The sequence below is a fragment of the Lactuca serriola genome, chromosome 1 (genome assembly GCF_051521515.1).
Source record: "Lactuca serriola cultivar US96UC23 chromosome 1, Lser_US96UC23_V15, whole genome shotgun sequence".
Lineage (NCBI taxonomy): Eukaryota > Viridiplantae > Streptophyta > Magnoliopsida > Asterales > Asteraceae > Lactuca > Lactuca serriola.
The window spans coordinates 6,221,304-6,228,554 of NC_136408.1; the positions used below are offsets into that span (position 1 = coordinate 6,221,304).

Here is a 7,251-nt window from a genome sequence, read left to right on the forward strand (position 1 = left end):
TTCTTTGCTTTAAAAGATTTATCAATATTTAATTTGTTACTTATTTATAAAATTAAAATTAAAATACCCAATGATCTCCGAAATATTTGATTTCATATATATATATATATATATATATATATATATATATATATATATATATATATATATATATATATATATATATATATATATATATATATATATATGAACATATAGCCTTTTCCTATATGATCAATTTAACTGGTTCTCAAAATAGTGTTGATTTTATCTTAAAGAAATTTTTTTTGGGACAATTCTGCACTAAAGTCAAAGAGTGCCTTTATGTCCTCTTGATATTATCCTAAAAAAAATAAGATTTATATTTAATAAATATTCAAGATGTAGATAATATATGAGTTTAGAGGGTCTAATATGTCAAAAATCTGAATTGGGTAAAAATCCCACGTCAAAATCAACAAAAACGGACTCAAAATGCGAAACTGGTCAAAAACCGGACTTGACACTACTAGAAAAACAGCCTTTTACGATGCGCAATGTGTGTCGTAAAACGCTCAGACGACGCGCAAATGCACGTTAAGAAAGACCTTGTCATAACGAGAGACGACACGCTTTTGCGCGTCGTCTGTTTATGACACGCATTTACGACGCGCATTTATGACACGCATTTACAACGCGCGTGTTTATGACACGCAACGTGTATCAAGGAAGCCCTTGTCATAAAGGAAGACGACACACATTTTGCGTGTCATAATTTTAAATGTTTTTAAAATTATATATTTTTGATAGATTTACTAATTTTCAAATTAAATAACACATTAAAAGTCTAATAATACAAAATAAAATACGATAAACAATAAGAATAAATCATTCCAATACTAAGTAAATGTAACACATTACAAATATTTCATAATATTTATTATAAAAGAAATATGAAAAAATTGAAATCCCTGAGATTAATAGTTCTAACAGAAGCTTCACGTGAGATACATACAGTTGGACCAGTAAGCAAGGATGTTCTCGAATCCATAATAACAGCACAAGAACACGTACGCGATATCTTTTGCTAGAAGTTGTCAATCCAAAACTATTGTTGAAGGTTGCCATGATAGCTGTTAAGATTTGAGCACAACAAGAAACCAATCAGTGTTAGGAACTCAAAATTTACTGCCACCATTATCATGTATACTGTGGACAAAAATAAATATAAAATGGAAATGAGTCAAAAGTTTAACTGTTTGGGCTATTTTTGTCTTTTTTTACAATTTAATCTCACCTTGATGGCTTTCTTAATTTCTGCAAGAACTAATGGTATTCTTTTTACAACTTGGGCATATGATACTTATTGGCAAACACATCAACAATGTCATTTTGGCCAATGTCAATCATATAAAGTGCTCGTTGAAACCCATCATCATTTATCATCTTTTGTGAACTTGAATATATCACTTCAAAAAACTAAATTTACAAATCCCAAAATTGAAATTTTTAGGTAAGATAAATTACATGATATAAAAATCAATTGATAAATGGCTTTTTATGGTAGGAAGGGCATAACTGTCATTCGGACACTCCTATGATAAACCTATAAAGTTCACATGAAAGCTCTCTCAAGGCTGTGGGCAAGTTTAGTTCAGGCTCAGAAGTAGGAATATCCAAATTTGGAATATCCCACTGTCAAATCCCAGAAAAAAGAAAATTAATTATTGAAAATTTTAAAATCATATTTCACAAGGAGTGTTAATACTTAAAGAACACAAAAGGGTACCTTGGGCGCAAAATCTTTGGAAACTAATCTTGCATACCTCTATCAAAAGGTAAAAGCTTTCAAGTGTCACTTAGACACAATTCTGGTGAATCAAGTGGGGCCACATTCATCACCCAAACATTTAGATCTTTCAATGCAGCAGCAAATCTACAAACATTTAACAACAACAATAAGAATATAACAAGAATCAATACAAGAAGACTTCATTTGCTTACCCTCCATAGATGGATCTCATGTCCATGATATTTCTGATAGAAGATCAATCAATTCCTAAACCATTCAAATATGACTTAGACACAACATGTTTCCAGTGTTCATAGTCAGCAGTGAAGTCTTCAGGAGCTTATTTTCCATAAACTCCAGATTCTGTGGCTTTTAACCAATAAGGTGGTGATTCCAACCTCTGAGGCCATGTTTTTGGCCACTTTGTTCCTCTAATTGATTCATCAACTGGGACTTTATGCATGCATGCTTCAAGTTCTACATTCCTGTATATGTATTAACACAATTAGGTTAGGCAGTAGTGAATCTTACTTTGTATCAAGAAAAACTAGAAAGTTTACCAGATTGCATATGGATCATCGTTGGTTCCACATATAGGTGGATCATTTTGTTTTCTGTTGTCATAACATTCATTAGAAGTTGGCTTTTTGTATATTGTTGCACCAACTTGGTTCAATTTGTCACTATAAATCACCACCAGCTCCCAGCACATAGCCTTTGTTAATTTAGACATAGCTGCCACAAGTTTTCACATAACAATTTAATCAAACATTCAATGTGATTATATATAATTTGTTAATTCGGACATACTTTTCCATATTTCAGCATCTTTTGTATTGTTTTTGTAAACAGGAGTAGCAGACTAAATAAAATACCCACCAGGTCGTAAGAGACGGTTGAGCTCCAATAGAAGTTTTCCACCTGAAAATATATATATATATATATATATATATATATATATATATATATATATATATAAATCAACTTTTACAGTATATTGTGTACTGTGTAACAAATAGAGACTTTAAAAAGAGAGTGCATGGAAGAATCACCTTCAATGTGCCATGGGACTCTACAATGAGCCCAGTGAATGGCATCAAAGATTTTACTAGGGAAGGGCAATCTTTGGATTCCTATGACTGCTAAAATGGCAGGAATACCCCTCTCAAGAGCAAATTGCACTTGAGCTTCATGCTCATCTTTTGGAGCAAACAACATTGTAATTACATCTCGCTCAAAAATATACCCTCCAAAACTAGCTACTCCACATCCAACATCAAGTATCACATGGGTTCTTTTGCCCCATTTGATATCAGGACGTGACTGCAATTATATAACGAGTAACAAATCTTATTTTCACAGAAAACTACAAGAACAACCTTTTATATATGGGAGAATAGGAAAGAAGCATGGGCTTACTTTTTTGATATGATGGATATAATGAAGGGCACCATTCTTGAACTGAGTTCCACCCCCTGGAAAAGAAAGATATTCTCCTGTAAATTTGACACAATTTAGATGCCCTCTGACCTCAGACAGCTTTGTGCGTGGAACGTTATTGTACCATATCTGAATGATACAATCAGAATCAGAGTTAAAAATGAAAATCCACCAATCGTTAAGAAGTTTGACTTTTCAGGTCAATTAAACTAGTTATAAGTTTCATTGATATCATTGGAAACTTTCGATCAATCAACCAGACCTTATATTGAAATACCAATATGTTGGTATCTGTTTTTTAAAAGAATTCAAACTTTTTTAATAAAATATAAAAAAAGTCAAACTTTTTTACCTAGTCTCGGCTTCTAGGCCACCTGATTGGGGTCTTGTATCCTTGAGGAAGAGAGACAAGGCATGTAAGGGATTCTACAGGGCAATGGCGTTCTCTGTGTAGTATGAATCTTTCTAGGGGCTCCAATATTGTCAAGACATGGAATAAAATCTGGACCTGTGGTCACATTACATGTCTTCCATTCGTATCCATCTTGGTTCTTCAAAACATCTGGTTGTCTTGATTCTTTCTCGCTTGTTGATTCATTGACATCTTTCCCAGTGTAATCCTGTTTCATTTTGGTTTTTAAGTTATTATGATCTCATAATATAGTGAATGGATGATGATAAAAAAAACAAACCTTGGGTACTCCATGATATACATCATCACCAACCAAAATCAGGACAAAATTTGACTTAATTTACATGCTGCTTTGTTGCTGATATTATCTTCAACAACAGATGGCTATAATTCAATCATTAAAGAATCAAAATGATAGAACATCAAGTACCTTGAGTATTTAAAATTTATCTTCTTGTTTATTCCTTTATTTGTCCTATATAACTCCTATTTCTTTGTATGCAATTATATTAACCACAATATAATACATAAACAACATAGTACATAGTACAGACCTCCTTGTAGTCCTTACCCTTCTTCTGTAATCTGTTGTACTGCTCAAAGAATAACAGCCTAAAAGTAATTCCCACACTTCAGGTCCTATTGATGGATCTACCCCTGATGGGATGTCAAGCCCACCAAGCAAATTACACCCTTTGTTTGCAAGTAAAACATAATATAATGGTAAAAGGGGGTATTGAACCTTGGGGAAATGGTTGTATTCAATCACCAATGCAATCTGAAAGAACTATTGTAAATAAACTAATTAACTACAATTAAACTAAAAGGGGAGGGGGTGTGTTTGATTACTTGAAAACTAAAAGACTTGAATAAATAAAAACTTGCAATTAAGCAAGATAGTGAGATGCTCAAATATTGGAGAGATTTGGTTAACTAAGGCAATTCAACAAAATGAACATTTGTGTGTTTATCATTAGGATTCAACATGAAGCTTATCATTCATCCCAAATTGGTTATAGCAATCATGAAGCATGATATGCCAAGATTCCTCTTAGGTAGTAAAGAGGTTGGGGAAGCCCACAACACACCTTCTTAATCAAGATCAAGGGTTTAATTGAAGCAATTGAACCCAAGAAGTTAATTAGCCTTAAGAAAGAAGGAATCCCCAATTCCTAGAGGATGTAAATGCTTACACATCCATAAAGGAGCTATGATTCATAAACTAGAGATGATTTTTACCATCATAAAGCTTTTGTTCTAAGTTAATTCAATGATTCAATGCAAAACCAAAGAAATAAACTAACAGTAGCTCATTCAAGTGCCAAGCTCATGATCAAAGCATTAAACAAGCATAAGAAATATGATCTAGAACCATAAACATAAGATAATTAATAATCTAGCTTGAATCCTTCAAAAACCCACAAACATTCAAAGGTTTTAACCAAAGTTAACCAATATAGAGAGTTTAGCCACTCATGGCAATAGAAAAACAATCACAAAAGTCTAATTACATAAAGAAACTACCAATATCTTGTAAAGATGAAAAGAAATGAGTCTTCAAGCTCTAAAATCGCCTCCTCTAGGTCTCCAATGGTGAAAAATCGAGAGTGTAGCTGATAGATCTGATCCCCCAAGGTTATGGTGTGCCAAATGACCAAAATGCCCAAACTGGGCAGTTGCGCGGGTACCCGCGCGATGAAAATTCCACCTGCGCAAATGTTGCTGTAATGCTATTGGTTCTTCATTTCTCCACTCCACCCTTCCACTACCAAAGATTCCTTTGGTCCCCTCCATATCCATGTGATTTAAACTAGCCAATCATCTTTTAGCTTCAAATATGGATGCTCCAAGCCCAAAAATAGAAGTTTACGACCCATCTTCACAAGCCCAAAATATCCAAGCCTTTATCTTTTTAAGCCTAAATCTCCTTTTATGGATCCGCCAAGCCCAATAGTGCCTCGAGAGCCCACAAGTCCATCTTCACTCTAATCCATAATCGCGATAAGCTCCAAAACCCTACAAGATTCCTCATGCAAAATAAAAAGTCCCCAATACGATCCATGATAAAGAAAATAAAGAATGTACAATGCAATACTAATAAAAAGAGCTAAAAATCTAAAATAAACTAATAAAAATAAGGAAATAAGATAAGCTATCAACCCCCTACACACAAATTAAAAACATTAGGGAAGCTCTATGCTATGCCTAAAAATCTGGAAATAAAATAATATTGTGTATTTATTGTAATAATTATCCCACATAATAGAGCTAAAAGGTAAAAAGAAGAAAAAGTAAAAACTTACCCCCAAAATAATCAATTTAAGTGCTTTCTGAAAACCAAAAACCTTTCCATCACTATCAAATGTTGTTTGCCACATTTCTGGTTTAAGCATTTTGTTTATCTGCATAATGTTCACTGCTAACCTGAAATAAAACAATAATAAAAAATAAAAAAGTAATTTGATGGGTTTGGTTTGGAATTTTGGATTCCATTCCATGGTGTTTTTGGCTGCCATATGGACCGAATTCAATTCCTTCAGATTCCATGTTTGATGAATTCCATTATTCCTAGGGATTCTATTCATTCATCTTTTTCATTAGAAAAAGACCAAAATACCCTTTTTATACTTATATAAAAGTAGAGTGAGATAAATACCTGAGAAATCAAGATGACATTAGCTCCAACATCTTTTACAGCACTAAAAATGGCACTTGCTATGCCCGGAACACCAGTCATTCTAGTTCTGAAGCAAAAAAAAAAGTAAAAAAATATGTAAAAGAAAATGATAAAGACATAAATGCAAGAAAAACTCACCCCTCAACATTAACAGCCTCACTAACTGCAAAAGATGTTGTTTGTTCTTGAGAAATATTTCAATTTTCATGAGATTTTATTAATTTGAATAAAAAGGTAAAAAGATTTTGACCTTTTCTAGGGTCTGCACTATAGACACCATCAACATCTGCACTATAAACACATAAGATGAGAGATTTTGTAGCAGATAACATAATGTTTTGAAAATTTTAGCATTGCAAGTTTAGTTGGAAAGTAAAAGCTTTTGGCATTACCTCTTAAGCATCAATTGATTTGTCTTCTTTTTCTTCCTTGAGGATCTCTTTGGTCAATGCAGTGTCATCTTTGCTCTCCTCAAAATCAACCACTGTGTTAACATGTTGACCAATTTTTGACTCTTGTATATCCTCACCTATTGCATCTTCTGAACTTGTAACAACATCCCCACCACCTTGGACTTCTTCTGTCATTTTGAGCTCAAGTTCCTTTTCTTGATTTTCCTCTTTGCTCACTATCTCATTCTTATTCAATTCAGATTCAGCCTTCTTTGATCATGTCACTTCACACATAAATGAGGACGGTAGTTTACAAGATGAAATGAGCATGTGCACAAGTGGTCAACTCCTTTGACTGCAATTGAAACGTCTTTCATGATTTCAAGCTCTGATAAAAAAAATTAAATAAAAAATGATCAAAATTATGTGAATAAACTAATTGGATTGCAATAAAAAATCACAAAATAAGCATGTTTCTGATCTTGTTGGTGGTTATTCCTAATTCCACTAAATCTTGAAAGAGTTAGCTGATAAGGTGATCCCTGTATAGCATGTCAGCATACTAGAGAACTTTTATCTG

General features: G+C 33.1%; 1 pseudogene; it reads right to left on the minus strand.

Annotated features, from left to right (window-relative positions):
* Nucleotides 1-1,299: 1,299 nt before the first annotated feature.
* LOC145051072 (putative methyltransferase PMT25) lies at nucleotides 1,300-6,611 on the minus strand (annotated as a pseudogene).
* Nucleotides 6,612-7,251: the final 640 nt, after the last annotated feature.